Source organism: Ornithorhynchus anatinus, chromosome 9 (genome assembly GCF_004115215.2).
Source record: "Ornithorhynchus anatinus isolate Pmale09 chromosome 9, mOrnAna1.pri.v4, whole genome shotgun sequence".
NCBI classification, from domain to species: Eukaryota; Metazoa; Chordata; class Mammalia; order Monotremata; family Ornithorhynchidae; genus Ornithorhynchus; species Ornithorhynchus anatinus.
Window position 1 is genome coordinate 18,630,376 of NC_041736.1, and position 23,407 is coordinate 18,653,782.

General features: G+C 43.8%; 1 protein-coding gene across 7 annotated transcripts in view; it reads right to left on the reverse strand.

Moving 5' to 3' along the window:
- WIPF1 (WAS/WASL interacting protein family member 1) overlaps positions 1-23,407 on the reverse strand; it is a 103,742-nt gene that overhangs the window by 45,921 nt on the left and 34,414 nt on the right. The window contains exon 4 of one of the 7 annotated variants that reach the window (XM_029072007.2): positions 6,351-6,399. The exons of 4 other annotated variants lie outside the window; for them this stretch is intronic. The gene's annotated coding sequence lies outside the window, so the exon portion shown is untranslated. Of the gene's footprint in view, positions 1-1,898; positions 1,952-6,350; positions 6,400-22,339; positions 22,408-23,407 lie in introns of those variants that run through there. 2 more of the 7 variants (XM_007671258.4, XM_007671256.3) reach the window with 2 other exon arrangements.

Genomic DNA, 23,407 nt, shown 5'->3' on the forward strand with positions numbered 1-23,407 from the left:
AGTAGGAATCTCTCCCTCTGCTCCCTTTTTCAAAGTACTGACTTGAAGGAAGTGGTGTGCTGAAACTATAAAAAGTTATCTTAAACAGAAAAACAGTTTAATAAGCATCTGTATGTGGCTCAGAGGAAACAAACAGCTCAGCTCATTTTAATGTAAAACGGTTGGAGGACTAGTTTTCTTTGGCTGGCCCCATCACCCAGAACAAAATGAAGTAGAAGTCTGACTATTATCCGGTGAATTTTGGCAGGGGAAATAGTGTAGCTGGACAATCCACTTTTTGGGAACCATACTGGTTAACCATACCAACAAGCAGGAGATAAGATGGTCTCCTCTAAAATGGAAACTCGATCCTGCTGAATGGTCCTTTGTCAGAAGGCATTTTTCACACTCCACCTCTGTGGAGCCCTCACTACTGACCTTTGTACCTAATACATCTTTGATGACCAAACAGTGGTGAGGGAATCCTGTTTTTACTCTCCACTGGGACAAATTGGGTTTTTGATTTCTACAAATGAGATCAAAAAATGATTGATCATAATCAGAACTCATCTAAAGGTCCCATTTTGGAGAATTCAATCCCCTCCACCCCCGCAATTAGGTAACACAGTTTTAAGTAAAAGCAGTAATTTTTCCCTATGAACAATGGCAACTCCATCCAGATGCTGAGTAGTAGCTCAATTTATTTCAGAGTCTATGACCTAGTCCTGTCTAGCCAATTGCTCTGTCTGTCACATCCTGTCTTGCTGCTCAGTTCAGAGCAAACACTTCCTTCACTCACTACCTGTTAAGGGTAAAGGATGGCTTCATCACCTAATCTGGTAAAGCTTTCATTCTGCACCTGTAGGCTTTTCTTATGCAGGGTGACTGAAATCCAACATTAAAAATTCATTCTCTGATTTTCAAATGGGCAGTGACACTATATTAGTTCAGAGCAGCTTCCAGAGAGAAAACAGATGGTGTTTTCTCTTTTCTTGAAGTTTTAATATGGATTCAGGGAATGGAAACTGGTGTACGTTTAGTCTTACGGAGAATAAATAAGAATGTCACTGTGAGCTCCATGGCCCGCTGGGGGTGGGCCTCGCCTGAACAGCCCAGCTCCTCTCCCTTTGGTCACTGAGGGAATCCAGAGCTGCCCCTTGCAAGAGCTGTTTGCCAGCTACAACTGTAAGAACACTGAGGAAGCAGTTGCAGTTTGGAATCAAAGACTATAGCTTGGAATAGGGAGGAAAAATCAACCACTATTCATCTTCCTATTTTTGCCCTTAATTTTGGACTCGTGACTTGATATGCAGAGCACTGTACTAAACACTAGAGAGCAAGCAATTAGGCACTTGGGAGCCCACAACAGAAGTAAAACACTCTGTCTCTGCCTCCTAAAAGCTTATAGACTTTTATTACTAACATGATTATTAGTGGCATGAACTCTGGCCCACAAGGGATTCGAAATCTAAGGACAGACGCCTAGGATAACAAGAATATCATCTGGTCAAATTTTCTATCTTATTACTAACATTTATTAGACACTTGGTCTCCCAATCTTCTATGAGCCCCCACGAAAGGCATGGACTGTGTCCAAACCGATTATCTTATATCTATCCCAACGCTTAGTACAGTGCCTGACACACAGTAAGCATTTAACAAATACCACTAAAAAAAAAGTGTTGGTGGTTCTTCGTGAGGTAGTACTCATCACATCCAATACCACAGACATGAATATAAATTGTTTTTTCAGACACCGCAGAGCACTGCATTCGAACAGTTGTTGGACCGGCACTCCCTAGTTTCCTTACCAGTGTGCTAAACCAAAAATACTAAAAACATGATTCACGGCAGAACTGAGTGTATTTACCCAGGACTTTAGCAGAGTGCTTTGCACATAATAAAGACGTTATAAATACCTTAGTTAAGACGATCTTCTCTTCAGTCAGTGTATTTAACTGAAACATCTAGAGAAATGGGGAGCCTTCAGAACTAGCTTTCGATGACTGTCTTCCTAAGCAGTACCCTACCCTACTCAGCAGCTGTCTGTGGTTCATAAACCAGCATTTCCTCTCAGGTCACTTCAGAAAAATACACCCTGAGTAATATGGATAGAATGCTCTTGGTTCAATGTTTCCACTGCTATTCTCTGGCCAGTAAAAATATCAAATCAAATTGCATTTGGAAAAAGGAGACGAGCTTAAAAATACTGGAGCAATCACTTCATACAATCTGAAAGCTTTGAAAAGCTAAGCCCACAAATGTTCACACCTCTACTTTTCGAGGACTGTTTTATGACTATTTGTGTGGCAGTCAAAATGAGCTCTGTAATTCTCCCCCAAAGTCCAGATACCACTCAAGTTTAAGCAAGGCTTCAACTGCCTGTTTCTTGACATATGCATTCCCTTGGCAATTGGTATCCAGCTTGAATACTGGTTGGGGTGATTATCAGAGAAAAGCAATCTATTCTGATACTGTCAGAGGTGGAGGAAGGAGAGATTCTTATTTCGGATTTCCATCTTTGTGGATGCCAGCCCAGCACCAGATGGGTCCCTGAGTTCCAAAGACTCTAGAAACCCCTCATAGGATGTGAAAAGCTAAGGCTACTGCCTCCTCTTGATCTTCTAGAGCACAAAAAGCTCAAGAATGTGACAATGTTTGAATCCCACCTCCATTTATTTGGGCACTGCCTTCATGAATCCCAGATGGGTGGTGTAGAGACCTTCTTCCTCTTAATGGTATTTGTTAACCACTTACTATGTGCTAGAAACGAATTCTATGTGCTGGGATAGATACAAGGTAATCAGGTTGCATACAGGCCCTGTCCCACATGGAGCTCACAGTCTAAGTACTGAATCCCCATTTTACAGTTGAGGAAACTGAGACACAGAGAAGTGAAGTAACTTGCCCAAGATCACACAGCAGGAAAGTGCCAGAGATGGGATTAGAACCTAGGTCCTCTGACTCCTAGGCCCAAGCTCTTTCAACTACGCCACGATGCTTCTCATTATTCCCTATTCATTCTACAGGTAAAAGGGCCAGGAATCCTTTGATGACTTCTGGAGCTTCTTGACTTTTGATGTATCCACCAGAGAGCCAAAGAATACAAAATGTTGTTGACCAATGGCCTCCAAAGAATTTATCCAAGGGTCACTTTCAGGTGAAAGAAATAAGCAGTCTGAGAATAAATTTATCCCTAGTGGTTAATAAAAATAATAGTAGTTCTTCTTAAGTGCTTACTTAAAGCTTACTTAAATGCTTTGAAAAACCTGAGGTACATATAAGACAATTAGAGCCTGCTTCAGGTGGTAAAAGAACAAGACCCTGCTCACTGGCCCTGGCTCACAATCTGTCTACATAATTTCTGCATTTACATGAAGCTATCTTAAGTCGCATAACCTGAGCTGTATTTCTCTAAGGCACGGTTTTGACATGTATATATATAAATTGGGAGCATTTGGAAGACATGCTAAACTTGTTTTAGATTCACAGGAGATTACATGGCATAGTCCCACCATTTTGGCCTAAAGCTAGCAAGCATAAAGTTTATCCATAATATTAAAATAAGCAAGCATTTTAGAGTACAGTGTTATGACCACATTTCTAGCTAGTGAAAACTTTAGGACTCTGCCCTGACTACATGTCTCTGGCTCTTGGCCTGAAGACATTCAATCTGTCTCCAAATCCTTTCTGTTCTACCTTCACAATATCTTTAAAATCATCCTCTTCCTCTCCATCCATACTGCTACCATGCTGGTCCAAAGCCCTTAACATAGTCTATCTCGACTACTGCATCAGCCTCCTCATTGACTTACCTGCTGCTGGTCTCACCCCAATCCAGTCTTTACTTCATTCACTCTATTGCCTTCACTCCCTCTAAATTGTGAGCTCCTTGTGGGCAGGGAACATGTCTACCAACTCTTTTAAACGGTACTCTCCCAAGCACTTAGTACAGAGCTCTGCAGATATTAAGCACTCAATAAATACCATTGATTGACTGACTGGATCATTTCTCTGAAACATCATTCCGCCCGCATCTTCCCACTCCTCAAAAACCTCCAAGTGGTTGCCCATCCACCCCCAATAATATTAATGATGATAATAATAACGGTGGCATGTGTTAAGCATTTACTACATACCTAACACTGTACTAAGCACTGCGGTAGATACAAGGTAATCAGGTCCCCTGTGGGACTTACAGCCTAACTAGGAGGGAGAAAAGGTTTGAATCCCCATTTTCCAGTTGAGGGAACTGAGGAACAGAGAAGTGAAGTGACTTGGCCAGGGTCACACATCAGACAAATGGCAGAACTAGATTAGATCCCACATCCTTCTGACTTCCAGGACCGTGCTCTTTTCACGAGGCCACACTGCTGTGTAGGCAAGTGCATCTTCTCCCTGCCGGTACATCTTGGAAGGCACAACATTCTTCATGGCTTTCCACACAATGGTGAGTTTCCGGAAAAAGACCATGACCCACTAGCCAAGTCTCTATGTGTAGGGCTTCTAGTTTTAATAAATTGAGCACTTACTGCAAGCAGAGCCCTGAACTAAGTTCTTGGGAGAATACACTACACCAGAGTTGGTAGACATATTCCCTGACCACAACATGTTTACAGTCTAAGTAGCAGTAGATGTGCCAATGGATCCTCATCAATATTCCTGCCTCATAAAATGAGATGAGGTGCTGTGATAGCGTGTGGCAGAATCATCAAGGGGTCGATGAAGAGAGTTGTGGACATCGGACGCTCCTTCGTCGACCCGGAAGTAACAGACATACCTTAGGTTTCTCGAACTAGGAAGGTTACACAACAATGTAACGATGCCCCATGGGCCCTTTAGTGGAAATCCACAGAACCTAGAGCATGTTGCTCAAGTCACCCCGACTCTCTCTCCAGAGCCACTGGGTTGCCTTCCGTATCCCTGTCGGTATGGGTACTGCCTCCAAGTTGCAGGACTCGGCATAGGAGTCAGTCAGTCAATCGTATTTATTGAGCACTTACTGTGTGCAGAGCACTGTGCTAAGCACAGGAGCCATGGTAGATGGATGCTGGGTATTTACGAATAAAAACATTGGCCAAAAGGGCATCCATTTCCATATCTGTTCCTGACAGGGGTTACGACCAGCTAAAAATCAGACTGTCTTGTTTAAGGAGGAGGAAAGGCCATCCTTGGCTCCAAAAAACTTCAAGAAGGTAGATAAGTCCTTGTTTAGGGTGGTTTGCATAGCCTCCTGATGGTTTATATTCCTTACTTTAATTTGCTTGTCGTCTAAAGTCTTTCATTAGGACCATGGAGATGAAAGATGTGGACAGTGTGCGGCTTATTTGCTTTAGGAGTTTTTTAATCTCTGAGTTATCATCAGCAAACCTGTTGTGGAGGTGCCAGCTACCTGTGCACACAGCCTTGATGACTATCTGTTAAGTAGGATTATGGAGAAAAAACCCATTTCCTCTTCATGCTGGAGCCTGTTAATTGGGTTCCTTGTTCCATCAAGACTGCTGGGAAGTTGCTGCTGAGCTCCTTGCAAGTTCCAGGAGCCTAACATTATTTGTCTTTCATGTCACTTGTATGTTTCCCCAGTGCCTTGTATATGTTTTCTCTAAGAGAATCCTATCTTTTATGTCACAGCACCTCCATCCTCCATATATTTATTTGTTCATTTATTTATTCACTTTTATTTATATTATTATTATTTATACCCATTCTCAGCTATGGTATCTGCTGCAACTTAGTTCCACTGGTTCTCCCATTAGGTTGTGAGCTCCTTGAAGGCAGGAACTGCCCGATTAGCACATAGTAAGTGCTTAGCACTTAGTAAGCGCTTAACAAATACCATAATTATTAGTACTGTGCTTTGCTTCTTATTGCCCAAATACTACAGAATGAGTTCAATCACTACTGTTGATATTGATATACACTCCATTTTGCCATAATGCATGCTTTCACTCTGCATTCTGGATAGAAGCAGCATGGCCTAGTGAATAGAGCATAGGCCGGGGAGTCAGAAGGCACTGGGTTCTAATCTGGCTCACTTGTCTGACCTCGGGCTAGTCACCTAACTTCTCTGTGTGTCACTTACCTCATCTGTAAAATGGGGATTAAGACTGTGGGCCTCATGTGGGACATGGACTGTGTCTATCCTGATAGCTTGTATCTACCGCAGTGCTGACTAAAGTGTCTGGTACAGAGTAAGCACTTAAATACAATATAAAAGAACAAAACCCAAAAAATTTATTTATAACAATGTCTGTCTCTCCTCTAGACTGTAAACTCGTTATGGGCAGGGAACATGTCTGCTAATTCTGTTGTACTGTACTCTCCTAAGTGTTTAGTACAGTGTCTGCACATAGTAAGCGCTCGATAAATACCTTTGAGTGATTGATTCGAAGCAAGGCGAGGGCATGAGTATGAGGGTGGCTGGGAGAGAAACAAGAATTAGTCCTCTGAAAACATACTTTCCCATCTCATTAGCTGGGAAGCAGGAACTTCCCAATCTCTTTTTTCACCAAGCATCCCAAGCTCAAGGATCTACCAACAGAAACACAAAGAAGCTCGAATAAAGGTGCATTAAAGGAAAGGCAGCAGTTGAACTGAGAGATGACGAAAGGACTTGGGGTCAGAAAGAATCTAAAACGGGGCTTTTTGCGCTTTCCCTTTGCTTCTGGAATATTTTGTCAAACTCATCTTGGTTTAGCATGGGGACCACATCACAAAAGCACAAATAGCCACCTGAATTTGCTCCGCCTCACGTTGTCACGCCTTAGTTACCTGCAATTCAGACATGTTTCATTTGCTAAACTGTAATATGTGATCCTCAAAAAGGCTGGTCTGTTTCACCCTTTCTTTTCCTGAGTTACGCCACCAGAGTTCAAAATCCTTCTCCACTCCCTCTCTCCATTCAATTTCTTCCTTTCTATGGGACCTGCTGTCCTCTCATGCACAATTTATCCTATTTATTTAAACCCAATTTAAAAATGAGTGAGATTGTTTGAGGTACCTCTGGTAAAATGGTTCAGAATTAACCACCCTGCTTAATAAGCTAAAAACAGCTAGCACCAAAACTCTGCTTGAGTTATAACTTCAAAGCTGAAAAGTGAGAATCAGCCAGGCCTAGTGGATAGAGCACAGGCCCGGAAATCAGAAGGATTTAATCCTGGCTCTGCCACTTGTCTGCCCTGTGACCTTGGGCAAGTCACTTCCCTTCCTCTGTGCCTCAATTACCTCATCTGCAAAATGGGGATTAAGAACATAAACCCCAAGTGGGAAATAGACTGTGTCCAACCTTATTAGCTTGTATTTACCCCAGGGCTTAGAACAGTGACTGGCTCATAATAGAGAGGGAAGGCCTCTTGGAGGAGTTGTGAGGATAAACTGAGATAAATTGTGAAGGCACTTTGAAACAAATAAGAGTACTAGACACATTTAATGTCTTATTATTTAAGCCTGTTTTGTATGCTTTGGACAGCGGTGCCATGTTCTGATTTTATGGTATTTGTTAAGCACTTACTATGTGTCAGGAACTGTTCTAAGCACTGGGGTAGATCCAAGGTAATCAGGCTGGGCACAGTCTCTGTCCCACGTGGGGCTCATAGTCTTAATATAATATAGGTGAAGTGACTTGCCCAAGGTCCCACAGGAGACAAGTGGCAGATCTGGGACTAGAACCCAGGTCCTTCTGATTCCCATGCCTGTGCTCTATCCACTAGGCCATGCTGCTTCACGCTGCCAAAGATGCTTCTGGACCAGGGAGGCTCAGAGACGGCCTCTCTGAGATGCCCGCAAGGTCAGTCTAGGGCTCCCACAACCTCAGAAGGACCTGTGATTGCCTGGACAACCCATAACCAGTGCTGCTGGGTTCCTCTGAACCAAGTGGAACATCTGAGTGATCTTTAAAGCTAGTTCTGTAACAGAATTGCTCCACTCAATAAGGCCTGATGAAATGGGTGGGGACCCAACCATTTTACATGTTTTATATCTCACAACCACAGACAATATCTGCACTCCTCCCTCTTCCACCAGCTGTCTGGCGATACAATATATTGACCATGTGGGGAGGGGTGAGAGTGTGGATGAGTCAGTGTAATGTAGCACCACTCCTGGAAAAACAAATCAAGCACATGCCTGGATGATAGTGGGGCTACACCTTCCCCCAACTCCCTCCCAACCCAGGCTGCTTTCTCAGGAGGTAGCTGGGCCTTTTACAATCTTCTTGGGGTCTTAGCCACTTTCTTTAGAATGCTGTACTCAGCTCCTTTGGGCAAAGGGGACCTTAAGATTTTGCCTTTACCACTAATTCATTCAGTCACTCAAGTCAACTAGAAGCAACGTGTCCTTGTGGATAGAGCACGGGCCTGGGAGTCAGTAGGACCTGGATTCTAAACCCTTGAATCACTTGTCCGCTGTGTGTCCTTGGGCAAGTCACTTCCCTTCTCTTTGCTTCAGTTACCTCATCTGTAAACTGGGGATTCAGACTGTGAGCTCCATGTGGGACAGGGACTGTGTCCAACTTGATTATTTCAGACCTACTTCAGCACTTAGTACAGTGCCCAGCACATAATAAGCGCTTAGTGAATACCACCAAAAAAAATGGTGAGAAAGCTCTGTTCACCCAATCTGTATTTTGGTTCTATTAAAAAAAGGAGCTTGGCCTTGTACATAATCACTCTGCCTCCTACTACTTCTACTGCTACTGGTCCAGTGGAAAGTTAGTCAGTCAGCAACACATATTTATTGAGAGCTTACTGTGTGCAGATGACTGTACTGAGCACTTGGGATAGCACAATACAAGAGAAACATTCCCTGCCCACAATGAGCTTACGGTCTAGAGGGGCAGACATTAATATAAATAAATAAAATTACATATATGTATTTTAGTACTGTGGGGCTGGGAGGGGAGTTGCAAGGGAGCAAGTCAGGGGGATCCAGAAGGGAGTGGGAGAAGAGAAAAGAAGAGCTTGAAATCAAGGTTCTAGCCACAGCTTTGCCAAAAGCAGAATGCCTGCTGTCATGTTGCTTCGGAAAGTACAATATAACAGAATTGGTAGCCATGTTCCCTGCCCTCAATGAGCTTACAGTTTAGTGCTAACATTTATCAGAGTACTGGTTTATTTATTCCTGTGCTTTGACTCAGTCCTACTGCACTTATGATTACCTAGCTCCCCCATTAGGCTGTAAGCTCCTCAAGGGTGGAGACAGTGTCCTCTTATATGTCCCCAAGTGTCTCTGTACGCCAGAGACTAGAGTCTCTGTTTACAATAGATGCTCAATAAACACAGATAATTTTATTCTTTATCGCCTAGACAAACAAAAAAATGGCTTTCCAACAATACAAAACTCTCACACATTTTAAAATTTGATTCAGCTGCTGGCTAAATGAATGTCTAAAAGGTAGATCGTAGATTTATTGTTGAATGGAGCTTACAGGAGCTCCTTGCATGTAGCAAAATACAGCCTAATTGTTCCACTCGGGAAGACAGCATTCATCTCATTATACAGGCTCCTTCTCTAAATCCACTCTTAGTTGGCTCCTTCTCCAAATTTATGAAGGGAGGGACAATGACATCTTAACATACCCAGGCCCATAAGCATGCCAAGGAATTGCCCCATGAGTGAGTATGAAGGGTATTCATGAAAAACACCATGGCTCATGAAATGTATTACTGGTGGTCTCACTCAGCAGTGAATTAACTTTGGAGACAGCTTCCACAGCTGCCCAAGGCAAATGCTGGCACTTCTAATTCAGAATTAATATAGCCCGGATAAGAAAAGAATCTTTCTCCTCTCTTTGGCAAGTCGACTGACCAAAAGTAGTCTGGGGGCCCCATCAGGGACAGGGTCTGTGTCCGACCTAATTAACTCATAACTACCCCAACACTTAGTACAGTGTTTGATACATAGTAAGCGCTTAACAAATACCATTTAAAAAAAATAGGTCTGAGAAATAACCAGTAAAAATGGTACACAATGTGTGTTCTTTCGGAGAAGCAGCCCTTTCTAGTGGATAGAGAAAGGGCCAGGGAGTCAGAAGGATCCTGGTTCTACTCCTGGCTCCGCCTCTTGTCTGCTGTGTGACCTTGGGCATGTCACTTCACTTTTCTGTGCCTCAGTTACCTCCTCTGTAAAATGGGGATTAAGATAGTGAGCCCCATGTAGGATATGGACTGTGTCCCTTGTATCTACCCCAGCTTTTAGTATATTGCCTGGCACATAGTAAGTGTTTAACAAGTACCATTTTTTTAAAAAAATGTGTTGAGGGGGAGATCATTGGCAGAGGGGAGGTTTGGCGCTTCTGTTCATTTCCTCTTCCACAGTTACTGCTGTATGACAAGGACACACTAAATAAGAACTATGGGCCTCTGAGCACTGTTAAAGCTGTGCCTCACGCCATCCAAGCACAGCCAATAAAAGCCTCCTCTGCCTTTTAACAAAATGCCCTGCTTTGTTCTCACTGTATATATTCAAACTGTTGGGCTCTCTGCAAAATCCAGTTACATCTCCCTTGCTAGACACTTGGACCTGAGGTTAAGACTGTAGACTCTAGACTGTAAATTCGTGGTGGGTAGGGAACAGGTCTACCAAATCTGCTACATTGTACTCTCCCAGGCATTTAGTATAGTGCTCTGTGCACAGTAAGCGCTCAATGAATATGATTGATTAAGAATCAAGAATTGGGAGCTCTGATTTTAGCTTTGGCCTTAAGGTCAATTCTTAAAATGCCATGGAATAGAGCCAGCGAATATCAGAGTCTATTGGAAGTGAGTTAACTCTCTTATCCTTATCAACAATCTGGATTGGGTTGGAATCCCTTTTTGGGGGGGTGGGGGGAGGAATTCAGACACTTAATGTTGGTATTTGTTAAGTGCTTACTATGTGCCGAACACTGTTCTAAGCGCTGGGGTAGACATAGGGGAATCAGGTTGTCCCACGTGGGGCTCACAGTCTTAATCCCCATTTTACAGATGAGGGAACTGAGGCACAGAGAAGTTAAGTGACTTGCCCACAGTCACACAGCCGACAAGTGGCAGAGCTGGGATTCGAACTCATGAGCCCTGACTCCAAAGCCCATGCTCTTTCCACTGAGCCACGCTGCTTCTCCACTTCTCATAATGCTAATGAATCACTCATTTTGGCTGTCTCTCCTCCCTTGCAAACTGAAGATAATGATCTTTATTGGACCTATTTCACTGGGAAGCTGTGATAATAATAATAATTACAATAATAACAATAATAGCATTTACTAACTACTTACACTGTACTAAGCAATGGGGTAGATTCAAGAGGTATTCAAGTTAGACATAGCCCTTGTCCCACATGTAGAGGGAGTAGGATTTAATCTCCATTTTGCAATGGAGGAAATTAAGGCACAGAGAAGTGAAGTGACTTGCCCAAGGTCACACTGCAGACAAGTGGCAGGCCAGGTTTAGAACCCAAGTCCTCTGACTTTCAGGTCTGTGCTCCTTCTGCTAGGCCTAACTACTTCCCAGGTTGTGTTAGTAAACTAGTTAAGGTTTGTCATCAATAGAATCTTATTGTAAAGTCAAGCACTGAATATAACTTTTCATGTTGCCACACTATTTTTTCCGGCTTCAAAGGCCATTTCATTACATCTCAGGGGCTGCTGAGGAAAACTAGCCTCCCTTTGTCTGTTCCTGCTTGTTGTGGGCAGGGAATGTGTCTTTTAAACTGTACTCTCTCTCAAGCGCTTAGTACAGTGCTTTGCACACATTAAGCACTCAATCAATATGACTGACTGACTGACTCTGAGATCTAGCCAGCCAGGTTCCAAGGGAGAGTGACTCCCTTGGCAGCAGCTTACTTTTTTCTGCTCCCTTCTCTTCTTTCAGGGTCTTTGGGAGAGACATGGGAGGGGAATGGAGAGGTGATGGCCAAAGTGATGATAGAGCAAGTGGCTTGGCCTCGTGGAAAGAAATGGACCAGGGACTCAGCGGACCTGGGTTCTAATCCCAGGTCTGCCATCTGTTGACTGTGTAATCCTGGGTATGTCACTTAACTCCCCTGAGTCTCAGTTTCCTCATCTGTTCCCCGCCTACTCTGAATGAGGGACAGGGTCTGACTCTCACTTGCTTATCTTGATTTTAGTACAGAGCTTGGCACAGAGTAAGTACTTAAAAACCACCATTATTATTACTGGGAGTTGTGTCTGCCTCCTAATAAAAGCAAGAATAAGATCACCCTGTAGTTGCGTTGTGCTGTGCTTAAGGTGGTGGTGGGATGAGTGGGAGGTAATGACACTTACTCTCACCCCTCCCTGGAGTGGACAAGGCATTCTCAATGTCACATTCACACCCATGAATACAATTTCAATGTCAGCAGCACTGCTTGATGTCCTGTGCGGGGGACAAAACTGGGCTCAATACCTTTAACAGAATCTTCTGTTACTTGTCCCAATGTAAGCAAAAGACACCTTTCTGATCTCACAATGCTGCAAAACTGTTGTTCACATAACATCCTTAAGTATATTTCAGAGACTCACTACCCTGTCAGTGCCAGGACTAGGAATTTATCAAAAACGTTTCTCTTGGGTCAGAAATGTCTCAAGTGTGTTGGCAGCTGAAAGGCTATTGTGGAAATTTGGTTCAAATCCTTTTTTTAAATGAGGAGGATCTGCATCAATAAACAATGAAAAGCAAGGAGAGTGTTTCCACAATTTAATCTGTTCCTGAATTATTCTATCTCCACAATTCATTCTCTACCACAGTCTGTCAGAAGATTATCCTGTACTCACAAGTAGATGAGCACTGAAACGGAAAATTTCGGCCTGTTCTTAACCTCCACCAAGACAAATATCTCTGACTCATTTTACGAATGAACCAGGCCGAGTAATGATTCAGAAATACCCCAAGCAGGACATGGTGAATGACAGGGTACAAATGCCATCTGGGCAGGGATAATCTGGAGCAGAGGTGTAATGACACATTTTTTGCTGTTAGATAAATCACCAATTTGGGGCTGAGGTGCCTGGATTTCCTCTCTCCTTGATATCCTTTGAAAGCTGGGATTAGAGGCTGGGAACACAGTCAACCTTCTCACCCCACCTCTTTTCCCCCTCCCCAGAGTTTCTGGGGATGGTGGGTGAGGGGGAGAAATAAGAAACACTCCTGGGCAGCAGATAGAGGGCCTAATAATAATATTAATAACTGTGGTAATTGTTTAGCGCTTACTATGTGCCAGGCACTCTATTAAGCACTGGAGTGGATACAAGCATATCGCTCTCTGGTTACAGTCCCTATCCCATGTGGGGCTCCCAGTCTCAATCCCCATTTTACAGATGAAGTAACTGAGGCAAAGAGAAGTGACTTGCCCAAGGTCATGCAGCAGATCAGTGGCAGAGCTGGGATTAGAACCCAGGGCCAGGGATTACAACTCATGACCTTCTGACTCCCAGGGCCGTTCTCTATCCACTATGCCATGCTGCCTAGATGTACAAATCAATCAGTGAATGACATTTATTGAGTGCTTCCTGTGTGCCCAGCACTGCTTGAACGAGTACGATACAGTAGAGTAGGTTGACCCATTCCCTGTCTCTGAACCAAGGCTGATGGGGTTCCTGCTGCTGAGGTCCTGTAGGGTACCTATCAAGGTGTCATAGGATAGTTGGGAAGGGAGCTGGGCTCTCAAGTCCCAATCCATGGCTTGGAGATGGGGCAGAGGGCACATGGTCTTTTTTCCAGTGTGGTGTGCTAGGTGGCCACCCTGTCACTGGCACTTCTCTGCCCACTCCACAAACCCTGTGACATTCCTGGAGAGAAGGTGACAGTAGGAATGGCTGGTCCCCCACCCAAATTCTGCTCCAGTTCCATCTCCTCCTCCTGCTTATGTCTCTCCCAGAAGAAGACTTGATAGAGTCTTCCGCTGGACTTGAGCCCTGGAAATACCCAGTGATAAAGTAATCCCGTTCAGTAGGCATGTTGGCATGGGACAGGTTTTTTTTTTGGAAATCTTGGGAATATTTTGTTTCTGCTCAAAATCTACACCAAAATCTTCTTGCTAAGAACCTACCACATGTTCTTAGGGATTAAAACTTCCAGAAAAAGCCAACAATGGCAGGGAGCCATACAACTAGTCCCAAAGGCGGGCCCACTCTGGGAACCTTGATATTACTCTACTTGATTGACAGACAGAATTATAGACTGTTCCCAACCACAGGGCCCTATTCCCCCACTCCTCCGCTGACCTGGTGGCTTGAGGGAAGTCCCTAAAATCCAAGAAGGTTGGAGTGAGGGTGGGAGGACAGATGCAAGGCAACAAAAAATCAGGAGGAAGGCAAGAATGAGGAGGCAAAACCCCACCAATCCTGCCACATCACCCCCAAATGTTTTCTAGGTGACAAAATTGATCAATGATATTCATTGAGTGCTTACTGTGTGCAGAGAGCTATACAAAGAATTTGGGAAAGCACAGTGCAACAGAGTTGGTAGAAGTGTAGTCTGATCACCAAGAACGAATAGTTTTCAGGGGGAGACAGACATTAAAATAAATTACAGAGAGGAGAAATAGTATAGTATAATGATATTTACATAAGAGCTGTGGAGCAGAAAAAATCCTCAAAGCCAAACCCAAGTAGGGTTGTCTGTTAGCAAGTTGTCATTTTTTTTTAATGGAACTTGTTGAATGCTTACTTACTCACTGTACTAAACAATGACATAGATGCAAGCTAATCAGTTTAGGCACATTACCTGTCCCACGTAGAGCTCAGTTTTAATCCCCATTTTACAGCTGAGGTAACTGAGGCACACAGCAGGCAAGCGGCAGAGCTGGGATTAGAACCCAGGTCCTCTGACTCCCAAATCTGTGCTCTTTTTACTAGGCCACAGCAGCCCTGCATCCTTGAACACTTTTAAAGTGGTATCACGATTGTCTCCAAACACTAAATGTTAGGGCCTAGATGAATATCTGCATCCTCCTAAACCCCAAACCTAATTCTACATTTGCAATTTTCTGGATAAGTGAGACATTAAAATCTGTTTGGCTTCAACTGTCTGAATTTTCTGGATAAAAGAATCTGCTGGAAATACATAGATAATAGGCAGAACCTCAAGCCCCTGGATAATTTGCATGCGTACACACAGCCGTGAAAAAACGATAATAATAACTGTTGAATTAGTTAAGTGCTTTTTAATGTGCCAGGCACTGTACTAAGCACTGAGGTAGGTACAAGCAAATCGGTTTGGACACCGTCCCTATTCCACCCAGGGCTCACAGTCTTAATCCACATTTTACATATAAGGGAACTGGGGCACAGAGAAGCTAAGTGACTTGTGCAAGGTCAGCAGCAGGCAAGTGGTGGAGCCAGGATTAGAACCCAGATCCTTCTGGCTCACAGGCCCATGCTCTAGCTATTAGACCACACTGCCTCTTTCAACAGACCTACTTTGGTCTCTTTCTTTTTCTAGATATTAGGCTCCTGCAAAGGTTGTGCTCAGCAACAGGCCCTGAGCCTTCCTGGACATGGACAGGTTGTGTTGGACAGAAATACTTCAAACAGAAGGATTTTTCCCCTTCACTGAATTTGTGATTCCTTCGAAGAGTGCCATTTCACTTATTAACAACGTATACTCTCCTGACCAGCTACTGAGTGGGCCAAGGAACATTCTTTTATATTGAGCACCATCGGACCCGATGACACACTGGTCTGGTGAGCCCAGACACAAAAAAAAAAAGTTTTTTTCTTTCCAAAAGAGAAATTCCACTTAAATAAAGATTCTTTGCTCCAAAACTCCAGCCAGACCTTACCACTACAAACCGATATCATGTGGAAACTGGGGAAATGATGTGTTTTAAGACTCAGACACAAACACAAGTACAAAGAAACTTAATTCATAACCAAAATTATCAAAGCAGACAATCTAGCACTTCCCTGAGTACCTGCCATAGTTATACAATCTGTACTGCTAGCCTTTAATTATCCCAAAGAAATGATAATGTTTACTGTCTGCATATAGAAACCTCCCACTGGCAATGGCACAAGTTTGGGGCACTAACTTAAGGGCAACTAGTCTTTGAATCTATTTTGTGGCACCACAAAAGGTCCTACCACACACCAGAGGCCCATCTTTCCTCGATTTAGTCTTCTCCATCTCTTTACCACACACTCACACCCACTTCCCATCGCTTCTCTAGTTCTTTTAAACCGGCCTTCCAATGGAAAGCACCCTGTTCCGAGAATTGAGATATTTGAGTTTTTGTCCCAGCTCTGACTCTAATATGGGCGAAGATGGCACATGCACTCAGCACTGTGCTGCCCCCTAGTCCAGGTACTTGCTCACTGCCTTCGTTGCTCGGTTGGGAACATAAACTGAGAGTATTCTTTCATTCATTCATATTTATTGATCACTTACTGTGTGCAGAGCACTGTACTAAGCCCTTGGGAGAGTACAATACAACAATAAACAGACACATTTCCTGCTCACAAAAGTTTACAGTCTGGGGAGCGAACAGCATAAGATAGTGCCTCTTCCTCATCTCTCTAATCACTGACTTGTTGCTCACATTCCCCCCTGCTTTTTTTTAAATGGTATTTGTTAAGCCCTTACCATGTGTAAGGCACTGTACTAAGGGCTGGGGTAAGATACAAGCTATTCAGGTTGGACAGTCCGCGTTCCAGATGGGGCTCACATTCTTAATCCCCATTTTACAGATGAAGTGACTGAGGCATAGAGAAGTTAAGTGACTTAACCGAGGTCACACAGCCAGCAAATTGCAGAGGCAGGATTAGGACCCAGGTCTTTCTCACTGCCAGCCCGTCTTCTAACCACTGGGTCATGCTGCTTTGACTTTGTATCCACTGGCCAAATTTCTGTTAGCACTTCTTACCCTTAAATAAACACTAAGTCTCCTAGACAACTCTGATGGTCTTCATATTTCAATGGAACAAGGAGGGGTATTTAACATGTCTGGTCTTTTTTGAGATTAAATACTAACATTTTTTAACTATACAGATGTCAATAAATATCTGTGAGGAAAGATCGATTATTATTTAACTGCATTTGTTGAGCGCTTGCTTTGTGCAAATCACTGTACCTTAATACAGGGAACTGTTATACCATTCCTTAACCATCAGTTTGACCCACAATTTAAAAGAGAGATTGAGGGGCAGGGAGGGAGGAACTGGTGACAGAAACACAAGGAACAAAATACATCAACAAATTATGCATTACATTAACAAATACCAAAAACAATTAGAGAAGCTGGTTCCCCTATGGAGACTAGTTTTAGTCAGTGGTATCAAGGTGAAGTCTAAAATGCTTTATATTGCCAAAGGTTTTGTTCAGTCACTGCAGAACTACCCAGAACAAAAACTAAACCTCATTTGTCTTTCCCTCCTCCTTCTCCCCATGCAACATATGCACATCTCCTCTCTATCAAAAACAGTAAATATCTGATATTCTTTCCTTCCTGGAGGAACAGCGTGCCCTAGGGAAGACCCCAGGATTGGAGTCAGGAAACTGTGGTTCTGCCACGTGTCTGTGGTGTGACCTTGGACAAGTCACTTAACTTTTCTGCATCTCAGTTTCCTCATCATCATTCAATCATATTTATTCAATTGTATTTATTGAGCATTTACTGTGTGCAGAGCACTGCCTTAAGTGTTAGATTCAATATCTGTTCTCCCTCTCCCCTAGACTCTTAGCCCCATGTCAGAAAGGGTTTGTGCTTGATCTGATTATTCTGTGTTTACCCTGTTTGGCACCAAAAAAATGTGCTAAACAAATATTATAATTATTATTATTACCACCACCATCAAAGATTCTGGGTCAGGAAAAAGCCTGTCCCTCCATGGTCCTGCACTTAGAAGCCATTTAAATAAACACTGAACCCCTTTCCCTGGGCTAGAGATGGGCTAGAGGAGGTTTCCCAGTATGGCACTAAAAATGCAGCTGTAGTAGCACAGTGGATTTTGAAAAAAATTAACTGTTCCCTTTTCCTAATGAGAGTAGGGATGGCAATGATAACAATTTTGCTACCGTGTGTACATTCAGGTTTCTTTCTTTGAGAAGCTCACATGTCCCTGGCTCAGTCTTGCTGACTCTACTTTTCTAGGGCAACCACCTAGGCACTGTGTTGTGAAAAAGACACATAATTCCCTAGAATTGCTCATTTTCCTTTCAATTTTTTTTTTAGGCCATCAGGGTTTGCACGGAGGTCCACTTTCTCCCTCTGAAACATAGTGTATTTTGCACTGTGTTAGACTTTCCTCACCGTCCCTCGGTCTCACCTATCCCGCCGTCGACCCCTGGGTCACGTCCTCCCGCGGTCCTGGAACTCCCTCCCTCCTCACCTCCGCCAAACTGATTCTCTTTCCCTCTTCAAAACCCTACTTAAAAATCACCCCTCCAAGAGGCATTCCCAGACTGAGCTCCTCTTCCCCCTCTACTCCCTCTGCCATCCCCCCTTTACCTCTCCGCAGCTAAAGCCTCATTTTCCCCTTTTCCCTCTGCTCCTCCACCTCTCCCTTCCCATCCCCACAGCACTGTACCCGTCTGCTCAACTGTATATATTTTCGTTACCCTATTTATTTTGTTAATGAATTGTACATCGCCTTGATTCTATTTAGTTGCCATTGTTTTTACGAGATGTTCTTCCCCTTGACTCTGTTTATTGCCATTGCTCTTGTCTGTCCGTCTCCCCCGATTAGACTGTAAGCCCGTCGAATGGCAGGGACTGTCTCTATCTGTTGCCGACTTGTTCATCCCAAGCGCTTAGTACAGTGCTCTGCACATAGTAAGCGCTCAATAAATACTATTGAATGAATGAACTTTGAGTCCCCGGAAGAACAGGGACTGGGTCTGACCTGATACCAACAACAAAAAATGACAAAAATAATAATGATATTAATAATGGCATTTGTTAAGCACTCACCATGTGCCAAACATTGTACTAAGAGCCAGGACAGATATAAGATAAACCTGTCCCACATGGGGCTCATAGTCTAAAGAACAGATATTGAATAAGAACAGGTATTGAATACCCACTTCACAGATGAGGAAACTGAGGCACAGAGAAGCAATGTGATGTATGCCCAAGGTCACAAAGCAGACCAGTGGCAGAGCTGGGATTGGAACCCTGGCCCTCTGATTCTTTTCACTAGGCCACAGAGCATCACTTGAATAGCTTGTATTTACCTTAGCCCTTAGTCCAGTGCTTGGCATAATAATACGATTACTATTGTTATTACTCTAAGGGCATACACACTCCCTAACATCATTAAATGACTGTGGAATCTCAAGCACCAACAGGTGGTTCGGGTGAAATCTGGAAGAAGACAGGGAACAGAACGTGTGCCAGAGCTGAGGCTCGGTTGATAATCCCTACTCAGAGAATCCATGCCATACTTTCAGAAGTTACAGAGCATCCCTTTATGAGAAGGTGTGAACAATGCCGTGCATCTTTTGCAGAAAACCCATCATTCCTTAAATGTAACAATCTCATTCTTCCTTTCCCTTTTCTGCCTCTTCTCTCCTTCCGAATCCTTTTCCTGCCTTATATTTTATAATTTCTCTGTAAAATCTTGACTTTGGCTGGCACGGATCCCTGGTTCCTACCACTTCTCCTTGTCTTCATTTCATCTGGCTGCTGCTGCTCCTGCTTTCCCAGAGCCCTATCCTCTCAAGACTGGCTCCCAGAGGTTCTAGCAAACTGTCAGTTCAGCTGCTTAGGGTGAATTTTGGAAACACCAAAGCATTCCAAATAACCCTGAAAGAAGCCCACAAGGACAGCAGAATGGGAGGGAAGTGGGTTTTTTTTTAAAAGTGCTTACTATGTGCCAGGCACTGTACTAACCGCTAGGGTAGATACAAGCTAATCAAGTGGGACACAGTCCATGTACCACATGAGGCTCACAGTCTATTCCATTTTGCAGATGAGGTGAGGCACAGAGAAGTGAAGTGACTTGCCCAAGTTACACAGCAGACAAGTGGCAGAGCTGGGATTAGAACCTAGGTCCTTCTGACTCTCAGGCCCATGTTCCACTACCCAGAATGTCTGGAGGGGAGGGATGTGGTAGGGAGGGGAAAGGAAGGAAGGAAATGCAAGTTGCAATCAGGTCAGGATCATTCTTTTTTAAAAAAGGATTCATTTCAGATGTTAAACATTACCCCAGCACTCACCTGGAAAGAGTCTGAAAATAAAGAGTTCCATTCACTCATTCTTGCATTGGAGCATGTAGTTCATTCCATTGTATTTTGATGGTATTCACTGAGAACTTACTGTGTGCACAGCACTGTACTAAGCACTTCATATTTAGTGTAGTTAATAGAGCCTGAGCAATGCAGGGCTGAAAATATGTGTGCTTTCATGCTGAACATTACTATCTTTTTTCTCGTTCAGAGATTTCTTTTATGGGGGTAACCAAACCACAACTCACGAGTTGCATGCAGTGCCCACATAGCTCCGGGCCAGATATCTTGTGTAACAAGAGGCAGTTCTGCTGCATGCCATATTTGGCTTTACACCACGTATGCCGTGTGCCACATTAGCCTATCCACTGCCTCCCACGGCAGCATAAACTCTGGGCGGGCAGGCCGCCTTCCTCCCCTCCTCCTCCACCCCACTGCACATCAATCTGTTAATCAATCATTGGTATTTGAGTGCTTACTGGGGGCAAATCACTGTACTAAGCACCTGAGAGAGTACAATACAACAGAGTTGGTCGACATGTTCCCTGCCCACAGTGCGCTTATAGTCTAGAGGGACGAACTTTCGGGTTAGAGCGTGCCTCAAACCCATCCTTCACCCTACTGCCCATTTTCTTTCACAACCTGAGAGTAAAAACTAAAAACCCATGTGGCACTCCTAGGACTCTATTGGGAAACATGTCAAGTAAAGATTTCAGTCTTTTAGCTTTGTCCTGATTACTATAAACAAATCTCCCAAATTTGCACCATCTTGCAGAAAATGTCAGGGCGGGGGAAGCATCTGTAGCACCACAGAACTGGTCAGGGCTTTGAAAGGTCACCCAGGCATCTCTCCCCACCTCACATCTGAATCACACAGGAGCACTCGTCCTGTATTCAAACATGCACATACAAGAAGACTCCAAATGCCACTTGTGAACCTATTCCAAAGTAATACTACTGCTATTACTAATAATCATGCTATTTGTTAAGTACTTACTATGTGCCAAACACTGAGGTAAATGCAGCACAATCAGATTGGACTAACAGTCTTGGAGCTCACAGTCTAAGCAGGAAGGAGAACAGGCATTTAAACTCCATTTTCCAGATGAAACTGAAGCATCAAGAAGTTAAGTGACTTGTCCAACATCACATGGCAAGTAAGTGGCAGAGCCAGAATCGGAACTCAGGTCCACTGGCTCCCAGGCCTGTGCTTTTCCACTAGCCCAAAGTTCAGCAACCTGCTTGTTCCAGGAAGTTTCGTTTGCCTCAGTCTCTCATGTGGCGGTTTAGACCCGTTTCCTCTTGTCCAGCGCTCAGAGACGACAGAAGAGACCAGTCACCTTCCTGTATGTCAGAGCCCTCCACACACACACTTATTCTACTGCTCATCAACTACCAGGATAAATCATCCCTGTTCCTTTAACTTTTCCCTCATAGGTCCCATTTTCCAGGGTTTTAATCATCACTATGGTTTTCTGAATTCCAAATTTTCCATACCTGTTTAAACTGTGACCTAGTGTGAAAATTCTAGTGAGCCCTGACCAGTGCCGAGCAGTACAGTGACCAGGGCACATAGACCAAGCTCCTATTTCTGTATCCTGGGATTAGCCGAAAACTTCAAAGCTATAGTGCTAATGTACGACCTTGTTAACCCTACCTTGAGTTTCCCATCTTGTATTTAGGTAGTTTATTTTTTGGCCCCAGAGTGATACCCTGAATGGGACCTGAAAAAAGAGGGGAGTGAAGAAAGAGAAAGCAGTTAAAAAAAATTGAGGGGCTTGCAGGGGGTGGGGGCGAAGGTTTTTTTAAAAAATTAATTAAAAAAAGGATTTTCTACTTTACCCAATCACCACTTCTGCTAGCATTATTTAACAAGTAAATATTACTTTAAAGAGAAGACATCCTTGTTAAGCTTTGTGATTTTTGTAATTTTAGAACTGAATCTCAAGAAATTATTTATTTTATTAACTCGAGTTTTCTTATTTCAGAGAGTACAGCAATTTAAACAGGGAAGTAAACAGCTAGGAGGATTCTGTTTTCACAATAATGGCTCAATGCCTGTTCCTCTTACCACTTGTAGTTACAAGTTAAATTCACTAGTCCTGTCACGGAAAGCAAGTTCACATTTTTCTTACTGCAATAGTAGCTGAAGGCAGGTTAATGAATGACAGTTAATAAACTTTTAGAGCAGCTGTAAGATATTTTTCAGAAAACACACTAACCTGTGCTTTAATCCACTGGATAGGACCGAGCTCTAAAGTTCCTCTGCTATCTTCTAGTTTGCTTCCTGTATGGGGTGCATGTGACATTTTTACTTCCTCATGCACCTAAACCCCGTTCTTACTGGCCAGAAGCTGGTGATAAAATCATCTCTCTTGCTTCATGCCACTTAACCCTACACCCAATGAAACTGGCTCGTTTCCCAATCATTCTCGTCACCCTGAGCCTGTTTTTAAATTGGGGCATTTCTCGTATATAGCCAGATCTAGAGGAAAAGACACAACTGTAGTGGGGAGGCAACTGAAGGCGGGCTGACCAGTTCCTACCAGCCCGAACCCTAAGGGTGGAGCAATGATCCCCCTCCCCTAAGATTCACGTCACCCAGACACCTGCTGGAATGTGGAGGGGAGGTGGGCAGGGAGGATAACCCTTCGGTATCTGAAATCAAGCGCTTAATACAGTGCACACAGTAAGTGCTCAATAAATACTATTGAATGAAATGGGCATCTGGTCTGGAGAAAGACCAGAAAGAAGAGGCCAGAAAGACCAGAAAAAGACCAGCCAGGACCCTCCCCTAGCCCCTCAATAGCTGTCAGGACTGAGGCTGTTCAGGGGGGCCCACGTCAACCCTCGCTTAGGACACTAGAGGGAAGCTCTGGAGGTGTCCTGGTGGCTAACTGGCACCCAGTGTGTACCACCCTAAGTCTCTCATCCTTGACAACAGCCAAGAATCTGGCGAAGGAACTGCTAATCGGGACAGAGATCTGTGTAGTGGAACTCACACTTTCTTATCCTTGTCAGTAGTGTTCATGCAGACTACTGAGTGCCACAGGCAAGTGGACAGGGATACAGCCCGCTGTGAAGTGCCCACGCAGATTTTTTTATTCACACAGGACATTTTAGCGGAAGAAGCAGCGTGGCCTAATGGTAGAGCAGGGGCCTGGGAGTCAGAAGGCCTTGGGTTCTAATCTCAGCTCTGCCACTTGCCTGCGGTGTGAACTTCAGTGAGTTACTTCATCTGTAAAATGGGAATTAAGACTGTGAGCCCCATGTAGGACATGGGGCATGTC